At 36.6% G+C, this 13726-nt stretch overlaps 1 protein-coding gene across 20 annotated transcripts in view; it reads left to right on the top strand.

The window, feature by feature from the left end:
- The window catches only part of GPHN (gephyrin), a 271212-nt gene that overhangs the window by 21805 nt on the left and 235681 nt on the right, over positions 1-13726 (top strand). For 5 of the 20 annotated variants that reach the window (XM_050975929.1, XM_050975926.1, XM_050975925.1 and 2 more), the window contains 3 exons: positions 1166-1563; positions 4924-5041; positions 7778-7821. The exons of 10 other annotated variants lie outside the window; for them this stretch is intronic. The gene's annotated coding sequence lies outside the window, so the exon portion shown is untranslated. Of the gene's footprint in view, positions 1-50; positions 234-1165; positions 1564-4923; positions 5042-7777; positions 7822-13726 lie in introns of all 20 variants that reach the window. 5 more of the 20 variants (XM_050975928.1, XM_050975927.1, XM_050975934.1 and 2 more) reach the window with 3 other exon arrangements.

The raw sequence follows: 13726 nt of genomic DNA, 5'->3' as shown, positions 1-13726 counted from the left end.
TTTTTGTGACCAGGTAGCTTGTAGGCTAATTCTTGGGTTTCTGTTTAAAGGTGCATTATACACAGAAAACTCACTTATATCTTCAAAGGGAAAAATACCCAAATAAACAAATCCCCAAAACTACACCAAAAACATAAAGAGGATCATTTCCTTCATGTCTGACTGAGCATTCATGTGAGCAGAACACAAATGAAAGCATATTGGAGATAAGATTTTTGAAATACTGCAATGCTGTAAGTGCTATAATTTGCTTCATTGAGTATGCTTGATATTGGTTTTTGTTCTGTTAAACACTTAATCTGTTGAGGTTTACCTGAGGTATGGAAATGTCATTGTTTTGATCTTTAGTAGAGATGTAGCTTAAAAAGCTTTTCTTGTTTACTGGCACTGTGTGTGGGGGTACATTTCCAAATCTCAGTTTCAGATAACATGAATATTGTGTGACAGACTGTAGTGGGAAATTGGACTTCCCAGGAACTAGGGAATCTTGGTGAGGTCAGCTTAACCTGTGCCTCTTGAATTGGTTGCCTGAATGTGAGTTAACAATAATGTTGTCTGATTCCATTGTATCTCAGTCAAACTGTCAAGAAGTCAGTTCTTGTATGTACAGTTTTTTAATGTGAAAGAGAGTATTGCCTTCTGAGAAGTCTCCCTCTTTTTTGGATCTGAAAAAATTGAATAATATAAGTCATTTCTTCATTGGATGGTCCTGTCATAGTTTAACGTGCATGTGACACATTTTCTGTTTCTCCATTTAGACTAGAAGGGTTCAGGGTCTTATTTTTTCTTTTCTTGGTGTCCAGTAGGAAAATGTAATTACAGTACTGTCTCAGACTAGAATCAATATTGTATTTTACCATGTTGTAATAGGCATTAGGGTTAGTTGCTTAGTATTTTTACTTTTCCCTTTCTCGTGTCTCAGTTTAGCCTCTTATTAAAACATAAATAAGACATCTATTTTCAGGATTTTTTTAGTCAATAGTTCTTTACATAACATATTTATAGTTCTATAATTGTAACACTTTTGTAGCCATAATTTCATTTAATAGTATATCATAGGTAATGTTTTGATCAATAAGGGAGCCTTAGATGTAAATATTAATGTATATATTTGTGAAAAATCTTGCTATTTGTCTACTTAGCAGCATGTCTTTCTTTTTTTCAGCTTGTGTTTCCTATGGAAGAGGCTTTTGCAAGTGGGAACTGTTGCCTTATTTTTTGAGCTCTTTGGTTATTTTCAATCAAATTTGACAGAGGAATAGCAGTATTGAAAATTGTATCCAGCAAGGAAAGGACTTCTGTGCAAGTTCATCCCTTCGCAGACAAATGGCACTTCATTTATTCCATCACCCATGGAAATTCAGTTTACTGAATGAACTGTACTGAATGTAGAAACACAGAGGATTCAAATATGCTTTCTTTTTGTTGGGACATCATTTAAGCCATATAAATATTTTTCATAATTTACTAGTGGACAGTGACTAGTACAAAATGTTTCAAACTTACTGCCAGTTCACATCCAGAAAAAACATTCTTCTGAAGTACAATAAATTGGTGAAGGATGTAAGTGTGTGAGTTCAATATGTTATATAGTTTTTTGCTTTGCTTTTTCATAGTAATGGCTTGCCTATTTCAGTCCTGCTAAGCTCTTGATTGCTGTGACACATTCTGTTAATCATTATTTTAGAACAGGATGTTGAGTTGCAGGACAATACTGTCAAAAGATATGTGACCAAAACTGAATGCATCTCATCAGCTTGCAATGTAAAATGAGAAAGAACAATAGGTTGTAAATGAGAAGACATTACACCATGAAGGAAGAGGCAAGGAGGTCTCTGCACAAGTGGTGACAATTAAATTTAAAAAAGAAAGGTTCTTAGTAAAAATTTCATTGGGTACTCCAGCACAAGTCAGGTGAAAGTAAGCAGCTGAACTTTTTTTCCTCCAAAACTAAATATTGGGTTTGCTCTATGACTGGGCAGTAAAGCATTATAAACCATGCTAGGGGATTGGATGCTCTTTTTGTTTTTATTATTTTACAGAAACTTAATGCATAAATCCAGGCCTATACTTCATGTGTTCTAGCTCTCATGTCTCCTTGCACAATTTGTTCTGCATGTTTTTCTTGAAGTTGCCAAAATACAAAACTGCTGACAATTTTTTGCTTTCTACAGGTTGCACTTTAAAACTTATAAATAATGACTCAAGATTTGTATGAATTTCTTATTATACTCTTCTTGTTTCTATGAAAAGCTTTTTTTTCTGTGGAAAACAGTTTATTTTTGTAAATAACGCTCAACTGTTATTTTCCGTGCAATGTCCATGGTTAAAGGTAAAGACTGAGTGACAGCTGGCAAATGTCAACAAGCTGCTTAATGTGCTATTCATAATGTCATATTCTGTGTAGAAGATACTCTAAAAAAACTCTTCTGAGTTCTAAAAAGTGTTATAGGAGTTCATAACATTAAATGAGTGATGATGTTTTCTACTTTACTCAAGTTATATCAACATCAGCCTAAACAATAATGTCCCATTTCACCCACATCCTCTCCCTCAGCCTCTACAATTACTCTTGGGGGAAACATGCAGAAAAAGTAGTTGTAAAAAGAAATTGGGTCATTACCATGCAGTCTGAGTTAAGATCGTGTTGGTGCAGAATGCAAAGATCAAGATGCTTTAAGTGAGTGCTTCTAGGAAGAAGCAGTTGGATGAACTGTACGAGGAGAAATAATATTTTAATTAGGGTCTGCTAATTACAGAAGGTGTCCTCTGTAATTTTTAGTCAAGTTCAGCTTGCTTAAGAGGGAAAAAAAACCAAAAGTCATACTGAGCATATATAAATTGAGGCAGTTAGCTAAAGGGAAGTAAGAAAGAGCAGCTGAATGGTTTGTGATGCTGTGCAATCTGTTTAAAGTCATTGTATGAGACTCAGAACTGGAATGTGGGCTGCAAAAGAAAAGGCTTCAATTGGCTGACCTCTAGCTTCTTCAAATGGTGCAATATATTAGTGTTGCTTTTTATCTAGATCAGAAGGCCATTACTGTGCCTTGCATCTCCCATGTAGCCTGTGTACCTGCATTTCTGTTCTGTGAAAACCAAGCTGTGAAGGTGTGGAGCGCTCCCGCTTCCCCCAGAATGGAACTGGCAAGTCGCCATCATAAGCGCTACTCTGCAAGGACTGCAGAGTACTCCTCTGTTTGCCTGGGCTTTGATACAGTATCAGCAGGCCAGAAATTAAAGGTGACACTTTGAAACTTCAGGAGAGAGGAAGTTGTTCATGATAAAAGGATGTAATGCAGAGTGGGAGAATAGATCAGAGAGGCTGTCAAGTTAAATGCAAAAGTAAGAGGGCAAGCCCAAAAAAGACTGTTGAGAATGAACTTGCTAAAGCCATAACACCTAATAATAACTAATGTTCATGATATCAGGGAGCTGAAAGTTTATCAGTGTTGGTGGGGTCAGTAGCTGATCAAGACGTAAAAGTAGTGGTTGAAAAAAAAATCTATTATGTAAAAGTTAAGTATGTTTGGGGGTGTTGTTTTGTTGTTTTTTGGTTTTTTTAAACATTAGATTATTTCACCTTGAAGGTTTTTAGCAAGAATTACTAATACTGAAGTAACAGAACTCTGAAAGGAAGTGCTTGATTGGTTTTTTAAGGGACTATTTATGGTAATTATAGTAACTTTAGGCCAAGAAGTCTGGATTCTGCATTGATCACACTTGAGAAGCTATAGAAGAAACTAGTATACTTTTAGCATATCTGCTAGTGTATTGGGGAAGGGTTGATACAGCTTTTTTTGAGGTTAATTCACTCAGTCTGCTGGAGCGTTTTTCAAATATCTCATGATGCTTTCAATATGAGACATATGATATAAATTTGCATTTTCAGAATGCTTCAAATGGCTCTTTGAGAAATTAAAGTGTCCTGCAATAAGAAGCAAAGTCTTTGTTCTTCATAGTCAGTTAGTAATTAGAAAAGTTTAGGAATAAATTATCAGACTTCTCAGTAGAGGCGTTTACAAACAGAATCATGTAGGAATCAGCTCTGCAGGCAGTGATGGTAACATAATATAATAGAAACCAGCTTCTGTACTATTTATTGCTTCTCATATGTCAAGTTGCAGGAGGCATAAATGAAATTATGGGTTAGTAGTTTTAATTATACATATCATTGCAATGTCTTTAAAATTAACCTATACTTGAATAAAATTTGTACTTCTAGTCTTTAAAGTTCTACTATGTAGTAGTGATCAATTAATTTTTTTACAGTAGCTGTAAGAAGACTTTGCTTGCCATATTTAGACTCAAGGTAGCATATGCCACGTTTATTTTTTCATAATTTTATGGAAATTAGCAGATAGAGCTGCCCAAGTATGAAAAAAATAATTTGGCAAATGTTAAATACTTAGGGATTCTACTGATTTCTTTGAGATTTTGAAAACACTTTCTTACCCTGTAAAATACATTTCATATTGATTCCCACTAAAACTGAGATTTTCCCATTGTTCTTAATGATACTAAGAGCTACGTGGCCTTACTAGTAATCTTAGTTTTAAGATCAGGGTTATTAATTTGGGGTTAGGGAGAAATTGTCTAACAGATTAGGTTGAAGATAGTTGTATTTCTTTAGTCTTTAGTTGTGAATGAGGTTCACTTTCCTAGGATTGTCTGAATCACTGGAGGTATTTTTCTGTAAGAATAGGCTGGATACTTGGTGCCAAAGACAGAAATAGAATGCAAGGACTTGGGAGAAATTGAATGGTGAATGTTAATATGTTAGTTTCTAAGCTCCTTGCAGCAGTATCTTCTAATTAGCATTGTCACATTGAAATTAATAGGAATGCAAAACATCACACTCTTTATTCAGTCTTTATGTAATGCAACCCTTTTTGCTTAATTGCCTTTGTGTTGTCTGTTTTTCAGACTGCAAATCCTAATCTTCCTTGGGATCACCAACTACTGTTGCAATGCAAGTCATATTCAGAATTATTAGGAGGCATTCTCAAAGTCTAATTTGTTTTACAGATGCTTAAATACTGTTGTAAGTATATTTACACTAGAAAAAATGCTGCTTAAATGTTCTAAATTTAGGGATAGAAGAGCTTTGTGAAGACTTACTACTTACACATATTTAGCATTTTGTTGTGAATTTTCCCATTAACTTCAATTAAACGTGTTGCTGCTCTCAGTGGAAATGAATATGTAAGTCTTCACAGGATTGTGCTTTAAGTGGTGAAGGGAACAAGCAAATACAGTTGGCAGAGTGCAAGGAACAGCACGTGTTTGCCTGTGTAATTATCTGGTCAGAGCATGCAAGTGATGTGCATTGCAGGACTACAGAGCAAACAGCCAGCATATTTTGCACCCTAAATGGTAAATAAAGTTCAGTTTCAGATTATCACAGACATACATCTGAATTCAATGCAAATAATGAAGGTGTAATATTACCTGCAGACAACTTACACTAGGATTTTGTTGATGTTTAAAAGCTACTGAGAATTAGATAAAGGTCTGAAAATACTTCAGTAGCTATTTGTAAACTCTTTTGTCTTATTTATTTAGTACCCTGATTTCTCATACAGTGTTACTCTGCTGTCAAGCTGTGCTACTTACTTATGATTGGTATTAATAGCAGTTATATTCATTAATATTTATGAGTTAAAAGTATACAAGAGTTTTTAGAAACAGTGTCACATATCAGGGTCAAAAATCAGGAGTAAAAACCAGAAAATATTCTGGGCTCTTATATCTTATCTTTTGTTTGGGAAATATTCTTCTGGGCAGAAGAGCTAGAGAAGTTAAAGTTGGGAACTATATTTCCCAAATGAAAGATTTTATTTGAATATAAAATTATTTTCAATAAAAGTGGAGAAAAAGGTGCAGGCAGTGTGAGAATGTATTGTGACAATGAAGGATGCCAGAAGGAAGATGCCACCTGTATCTTCCATGCATTCTTTTGCCATTAGAGATGAGGGCAGAATCTGTGCCATAACTGTCCAAGGTGTGAAATGCTGATGAGGCATTTGACCCAGTGGGATCTGGCAGAAAGGCCTGTGGTGTCAGCTGGTGTGTGCATACTGTGTCTTCAGCAATCCCAGCCCCTTACAGGTTATGTCATCTAAAATACCTGTTAATAAATAATAACCTGAACTACTATATTTGTTTTAGCTCTGCATTTCAGAACTCTAGGGTAGACCTTGGCTTATTTAGTCCATCTGTAGCATCACTCTTTGATAGGGTTGTGCAGGAATATGCAGATCTCAACCAGAACGGGGTTGCCCAGCACATTGGCCATCTGTAAATACTGGCTTCTTGCCTTCTGCTATAGACTTCACCCTAATTTTGGCAAGGAGGTAAAAGAGTTCCATTTTATTTTCATCAAGTAGTAGAAATTCTTGCCAGTTTAGTAATAGATGGATTGGCAGTATTCTTGATGCCCATTCTCCTGCTTCCAATCTTGGCCTTGAGATTTTGGCAATATAAGCTTCCTGTGCTGTGTATAACCATCATTCTACTACAGTTTTGATCTCTAGGCATGGGAAAGAAAAATTTATAGTAGATAGCAGTTATTCAATGGGCATGAGGTTTAAGTATTTTCAAAATATACATTTTATCAAAAAAAACTCCAACGTTTTTACTTGAACATTGCTCTCAAGAATCCCATTAATTCAGCCTGTTGTCAAGGTATGTTTTCCTCATCAGTAATAATGAAGTTGGTCTGGTTCTTTGTAAGAAATTTTGCCATCCTAAATTTGGCAGGCTGTAGGTAGTTTTGTGAAAGGGAGCTAATGCTTTTCAAGAAGAATTGCAGCTTGCAGTTCTTCTATGCAAGTGACTGGCTGAACAGATAACATTCATTTTGCTTTATAGCCTATTTTAAAGGTTTGGGTTTATTTTGCTGGGTTTTTTTTTTACCGTTGTGGGGTAGTGCTGCCATGGACAACTTGAATGCATGGAAGAGGTCTAGAGTGTGCAGTCAGATGAAAGGCTTTGGTTTAAAAAAACACAGGCTGTTTTCTGCTCAGAGTTTTAGAGTTCTACATAAAATTTTAGATTTAGTCTGAGAGATGATATCATAAGAGTTTTGAGACATGTACTTGTGTTAAAAGTAAAAATTTTCTTGTAATGCCTTTGGCACGTTTTAGATTTTTGAAGTGGCAATTTTTTGGATAAAAATTGTAAAGGCATATATGAAAATAGTTTAAAGATGGTAGGAGGCAATGATATAATACTGTCCAGAAGAAAAAAATAGATGACACTTGTACATTTTTGTCGCTTTATTCCTTCAGCTTTGCTGGAGTTCTGAAGACAGAATTGCATGCTGTTTTCAGTGGCTTTTCAGGGTAAAGGAACATGCCTTGTTGCTTCACAAATGCAATAATGCCTTTTTTTCAGATCTCTTGACAGTTGTCCCTCTGAGCAGTTGACACAATACTCACCAATGATTTGAGTCTAAGCAAATTCTTCTAAAATATAGCAGTTGTTTCCTCTAAATTATGGAAAAGCCCACGTAAATGTGCTGAGTAACTTCTCTGTTTTTAATGAACTTACACTTTTTTGCTGCAACATGTTTTGCATGTTTTTAAAGCAATTTTAAGGTCAATGATTATGAAAAGGTCTCAGTGGAATATGGTCATTCTGTAGCAGAAAGTATTAATATTTCTTGCAGATCTCAAGTTTTTCTATTTAGTGAAGTACCTTAGTGTTTAACCTGAGTCAGCAACAAAGTAGCCATGCAGCTGCTCACTCTCTTTCCCCTCCTTTTTCCCTGCTGTAGGGAGCAGAATCTGAAAAAAAACGCAAACAACCTTATGGATTGAGGTAAGAGCAAGTTAATAACTGAACCAAAATAAAATAAAATAATACTAATTAGGACTAATTATGGCTAAATAGACAAGAAGTAACAAAACCCACCCAAGAATTAACAATATCCCACCGAAAACCCCCGTAAGTAATGCTAACAATACAAAGGAGACTAAACTGAAAAACCACCTGACCCTGCAGCAGAGACCATCACCAAAACCATTACCCTGTAATAAGGTTAAGGATTGGATCCAACTGTCAATCCTCCCAAAACAAAACACAAAGACAAGAAAAGGACAATCTATGCCATGATAGTTCCTACTTGGCTTCTCTCTAAGGCCTACTCTGATAAACTATTGCTGTTAAATCTCAACCCCCTCCCACCCCCATTAAGACTCCTATATTATTTGTCCCAATAGGACAGTTGGAGTAAAGTCCTGTTTATTCCAAGTGGAATAAAACGAGAAAAGCAAGTGTTGCGCAATACAGTGCAATGTTGTTGTGCAAGTGTTGCACAATACTGATGCCCAGCCTGTCCCCCAGTAGTGATCAGCCTGTCCCAAATGATTCCCCCTAATTCATATACTGGGCATGAGCTTCAATGAGCCAGTTTGGGTCAGCTGTCCCCGGCTTTGCTCCCTCTCAGCTGTTTTGAATCTCCTCACTGGCAGAACATAGGAAACTGAAAAATCCTCGATTTAGAGTAACACTACTTAGCAACAACTAAAACATCAGTGAGTTATTGACATTATATTTTTGTTCTAAATCAAAACCCCAGCACTGTAGCAGCTACTAAGAGGAAAAGTAACTCTATCCCAGGTGAAACCAGGACACATATAAGGACTCAACAAGTAACAAATGTGCTTCTTTGCTTTTAAAAAAATCTCTTTGAAGTCTCCTGAGCTCAAACGTTGTTAGGATATTTACTTAGGATGACTGAGTTCTTTAATAATGGGAGGGTTTTTAATGTAACTAAACCCAAGTTTACGTTTGTAGAAATGAAAATTTTGCCTGTCTTAACAAATGAGTCATCGTTGTCTCTAGAATTTGTAGAACAATGAGCTGTCATATGGAATCATAGAAATTGTTTGGATAGAACCTCTGGAGGTCTTGTTCTCAATCTGAATAGCCAAGCCACATTTTTATTGCTGTTGCAATAATTTGGAATTACACTTTGGATAGTTTTGAGTTGCTACTAGGTAGCATTTTATCTCCATCTTTGCCAGGTTACTAAGTTTACCTCCCAAAATGTGTCTTTGTGCATTTGCTCTGGGCCCCGATCATCTTGATGGTTTCTGCTAGACCCTCTCTAATTTTTCAAAATTACTCTTCAGCTAGAGACCCAACACTGAGCACACTGTTCCAGATGCAGAGTAGGAAGGAACAGTAACTTGCCTGGATCTGTTGGGCAGACCCTTCTTATTTTGCTTAGTCCTCCGGTTCTTGGGTTCTCTGGGTTGAAGCTCTGCAGTGCCCTCTACAAATTTCTAGGTGTGTAAGCTGTCACATCGTTCAGGGTGCTGATTTAAGAAAAAAAAAAAAAAATTAAAAAAACCACAACACAATTTAAAATCAACCATTTGGGCCCCAGTATTAACCTCTTTGGTATTCTGGTCTTTACAAGCTGCTAAGTGAATATTGACTCATTTATTGTTGCTTTTTGATCTAGGCAGAATGCCTCATTTTTAACCTAACAGTTTACTTTCACACTCTGTTCTTCTCAGCTTCCAGACAATACTGTATAAGATGGTACTAAAAAACCTGAGATTTGGTTACATGAAATCCATAGTTTTTTCCTTAGCTACCTAAGCAGTCATATCATTAAAGTAGGCAGTCAGGTTGGTAATCTGACCTTGGTAAAACAATTTTGTCTGTTTCTGGTTACTTTATTGTCCATTTTGTGTTTGACAATTGACTCTAGGAGGGCATGCTCCATGTGGGCTTCTTTGGTACTTTGTAGTTCAGGTTGTCTGGCCTGTTCTGTGGGTCTCTTCACCTTTTTTAGGGACTTTTTTGAAGCCTTAGGACCCTTCAAAAACCTCAACTGTTAAAATTTTTGGTAGCTGTTAGCAATCTCATAATCACATTGGCCAATCTTTTCAGCTACCTTAGGTGAATGCCTTCTAGCCCCAAGGGTCTGAATACAGCACACTAAGTATTCCATAACTGTTGGTCCCATAGTGTTAGTTTCCCTGCCCTTTCCCAAACCCTGTCAATACCTGCAGTTATTTGGGAGCAGGCTTTGTCTGTATGGAACAGGAGAAAATGAGACATTTCAGTCTTTTCTGCATCACTATCACTGGGCTGTTTTTACCCATCCACCAGAAGAATCTTGTTTTCCTGAACTTCCTTTCTCACTAACAATACCCATAGGATATTTTCTTGTTGTCATTTATGTTCAGCAAAACCAGTTGTCCTGAGTCTTGTCAGTGAGTGACGCTTTTATTCCCCTCCTTTGTTGCCTCTTTCTTTTTGTATGTTCTACTCTTGTTATCTTGTAGAAAGAGAGCATCCTATCCCTAACTGTGTGGATAAGCACATTTCAAATTACTGTGAAGAGCAGAGGGGAGAATGTTTTTAGGATTTGCTTTGTTAATGGAGTCTATGTGGCTTAGTGTTTTTATATGGCTTGTCTATAATTAAACAAATTGTGACAAAGCAAAAGGGATTCATTCGGAAAAATATCCACAGTAAACCTTCCTACTCCTATCAATGTGAAGGGCTTGGAAAGGATGTTTTAAGCAGCTTCTTACACTTGTATTTTTAGTCAGTCATGAACATCATTTTACCTCTGTAGGCTAGAAGTCCAAACTTACTGTTTGAGCTGAGTTGTACCAATTATCAGTAGATTTAAAAACATGGTGGTTGAGAAAAAGACATTATGGAGGAGGTTTCAGCTTTAAGTGGCAGTGTATTAATGCCCCTTAATAAAATCTAAATATTCTTTCTTCAACTATTGAATTCTCTTTCAGGATCAATGGCTTCCATACTTAATCTTTCTAAGAATAGATATGTGTGATCTTAAAATCCCAAGTCCTCCCCTTACACATGACTGTTATTAATCCATTAAAAGAAGTGGAATATTTACTATTGATTTGTCTTTGTAGAACATAACAGTAAGCAGCTAGAACTTTGTTTTCCAAAGTGGACTTTGTGTTCCTGTTTTGACTATTGCCTACTCCCTGCCCATGCCTGAAGCACCCATAAAACAAGCATACTTTGGATGTAAGAGCACTAGAGGCTTTCATTAGGCTGAACTGAAGCTCTTGTATTTGTTTGGTCCTATCTGCCAGTAATGGACAGGGGAGTCTTGGATCAATTGATGTTTTCTAGACATAAGAATAGATAGACAAAAACAAGATCTGCCCAACCAGAAATTTAACAGTGCTCCTAAGGTTTACATGGCCAGAAGATATATTATGTGGAAGCAAATTAAGAATGCTAAAAGTGTGCTGTTTTTCAAAAATGACTCTAACAACACAACTCCTTTGATCTTCTTTCCAGCAGAGAGGTTATTTAAACATAACTTTACAGTCATCAGCAGTAGTAGTAATTATTTTTTTTCTTAACATAGGATTTTTGTTGAATTTTTCCTTCCTCAGTATCCTCTACTGCTTAAATCCCACTAGTGATACCTGTACGCATTTTCTGTGAGAAAAAAAGACCTAAGTGTTGATTTGAAAATTTCTTTCATGCAGTATGAAAGATGGTCATATATGTAGTCCTCAAGGGACAAGCTGTGAGAGAGTTCTAGTTTCAGTTTTGCTAAGCGAAAGAAAAAGTTATTTTGAGGGAGACAGTTTGCTATAAAGAAGTTCTTAAATCCCCTGTAAATTGAGTTTGTTATGCTGAATAGCTATTTATTGATACTTGTGGTCAGGCAACTAAATTTTCTACTGATGAAAGTCTTATTTTTAGTAGTATATAATTGGATGATTTGCAGTTACATATGCATTTGCCTTTGTGATATGAATAATTTTGAATAAGGACCTCCCCCCACCCCCATCAAATAACTCAATTTTATCTCTGACATGCTTCTACCATCTTTATTGTTGCTATGCTTTGCCTGTGTCTTGTTCTGTTCTCGATATGCTTAAACATTGCAGTTCCCAGACTTGCCTTCTGCAGCAGACAGACTCCCTTAGGTCCATTTCTCAACTTCTAATGTTAAAAAAACTACATGACAAGTCCAGATATTTTGCTTTTTCATTCACTAAAATTGCTTGCAGGGACAGAAAAGGGCTTCTGATTTGTGGAACATTACCTTGACAGGAGCAGAGACAGGAGTGGCTGTTGGATGTTAGACTTTCAAAGGAGCTGTGAAGAGTCCAGAGTGGCCTTTGCTATGTTCTCTGACTTGTTTAGATTGACTTTTTACTGAAATAATTACAGTTTTTTCAGATGCTGTTTTCTTTTATGTAATATTCTAAGTGGATTGTTTTATTCCAGAGATCTTTACAAGTAAGGCTTCCTATTCCAGTATCGTTTTCCTGTGCCTGGTGTTACATCTTGATAACATGGGCAAAGCTCTAATTACAGATAGTAAATTAGTCTTTGCAACCTGCAAACTGTTCCAGAGGCATGACTAATTTTTTAATGGCAATGCTTCTAGAAATCGTACAACAGGGATATGAACCAGGCACAGTTAATGTTGGTATAAAGATTAGTATTTCTGCTCTGAATTGCCAAGCATACATGACATACCTTATACAGAATATCCCCTGGGTCACTGAGTCATATTTTAATATCACACCCTGCTTCTTATATCCCACAGTGGGTAAAGTCAGTTTTATAACTCAAGTTTTTTTTCTAATTACAAGGATTATGGACTATTGTCTGTATCCTGTATTACTTATTATATTAAAATGTATTCATTCTTGCTTGAAATTTGATAAAGAGTTGTCTGGAAGATAAAGCAGCATTGAAATCAGAGAGATTGAACAGGAAAGTAGGACATTTCCTTTTGTAGCAATTGCTGTTCTCCCTCTCCTTTACTGGGTGTTTGTATACCAGGTCCAACTCCCTGTTTGTGCCAGCACAGCAGTTTGTGGAACTGCAATGTAAGTAAGATTAGTGTATCCTTCCTGATTTTTTTTGATGGTTTCATGATTGTGTTTGACTTATCTGTTGTTTATAAAATTGCTGCAGAAATTGTTCTGTTGGCACAGCAAAAGGGGCAGTCAAGGTGGGAGCAAGAGACAAGAATTTGACACTCTAAGCTGACATTTCTGCTAAAGTTAAGTTGCAAAGTGTACTCATGACTTTACTCCTCGGCTTTGAAAGCCATTTCTTCAAACTAACTGTACGGGTTTGAAAGCAAACCAGTGGGAGATCCCAAGTCAGAACTACAATTTTAATAGGAAAATTAAAATAAAATGCAGTAGTACAAAAACAGTGATGGAGTTAGAATACAGCCTGACACCCTGTCAGTCAGGGTGTTGGTAGCAGTCCAGTTAAATGGTGGCTGCAGTCCTCCTGGAGTAGCAGATGTGGTTCTGTTGAAGCAGTGATCCTATAGAAGGGTATAGTTTTCTTCTGAAGGTCCAGTGGTGGAGTAGATGGGCCTGGTCTCCCTCTGGGAATCCAGTAGAAAAAGGCTGCCTGTGGCATTCCAAACCTCAGATTATATCCAGGTGGGAATGCCTGGCTCTTCCCCCTGGGTGGAGCATCTCACAATGGGATGATGTAATTTTATCAGTCATGCAGTGACACTCAATGGCCCATTAACAGAAGATATCTCCTGAAGGGAGGATGGGTTGTGGAAGAGGTAAAGAACACTGCCCCACCTGGTTTTAACTGATGGTAATAGAATACATACTTTAGGTTACATCTTGCATTACAACCTAAGACACTAACAGACAAAAAAAAACTTGTTGTGGAAACCCTTAAGCTCCAAATAACTTCCTTTATCTGATCAGGTTTT

This window comes from Serinus canaria, chromosome 5 (assembly GCF_022539315.1).
Source record: "Serinus canaria isolate serCan28SL12 chromosome 5, serCan2020, whole genome shotgun sequence".
Classification (NCBI taxonomy): Eukaryota; Metazoa; Chordata; class Aves; order Passeriformes; family Fringillidae; genus Serinus; species Serinus canaria.
This window is presented reverse-complemented; position numbering and strand designations above follow the sequence as displayed.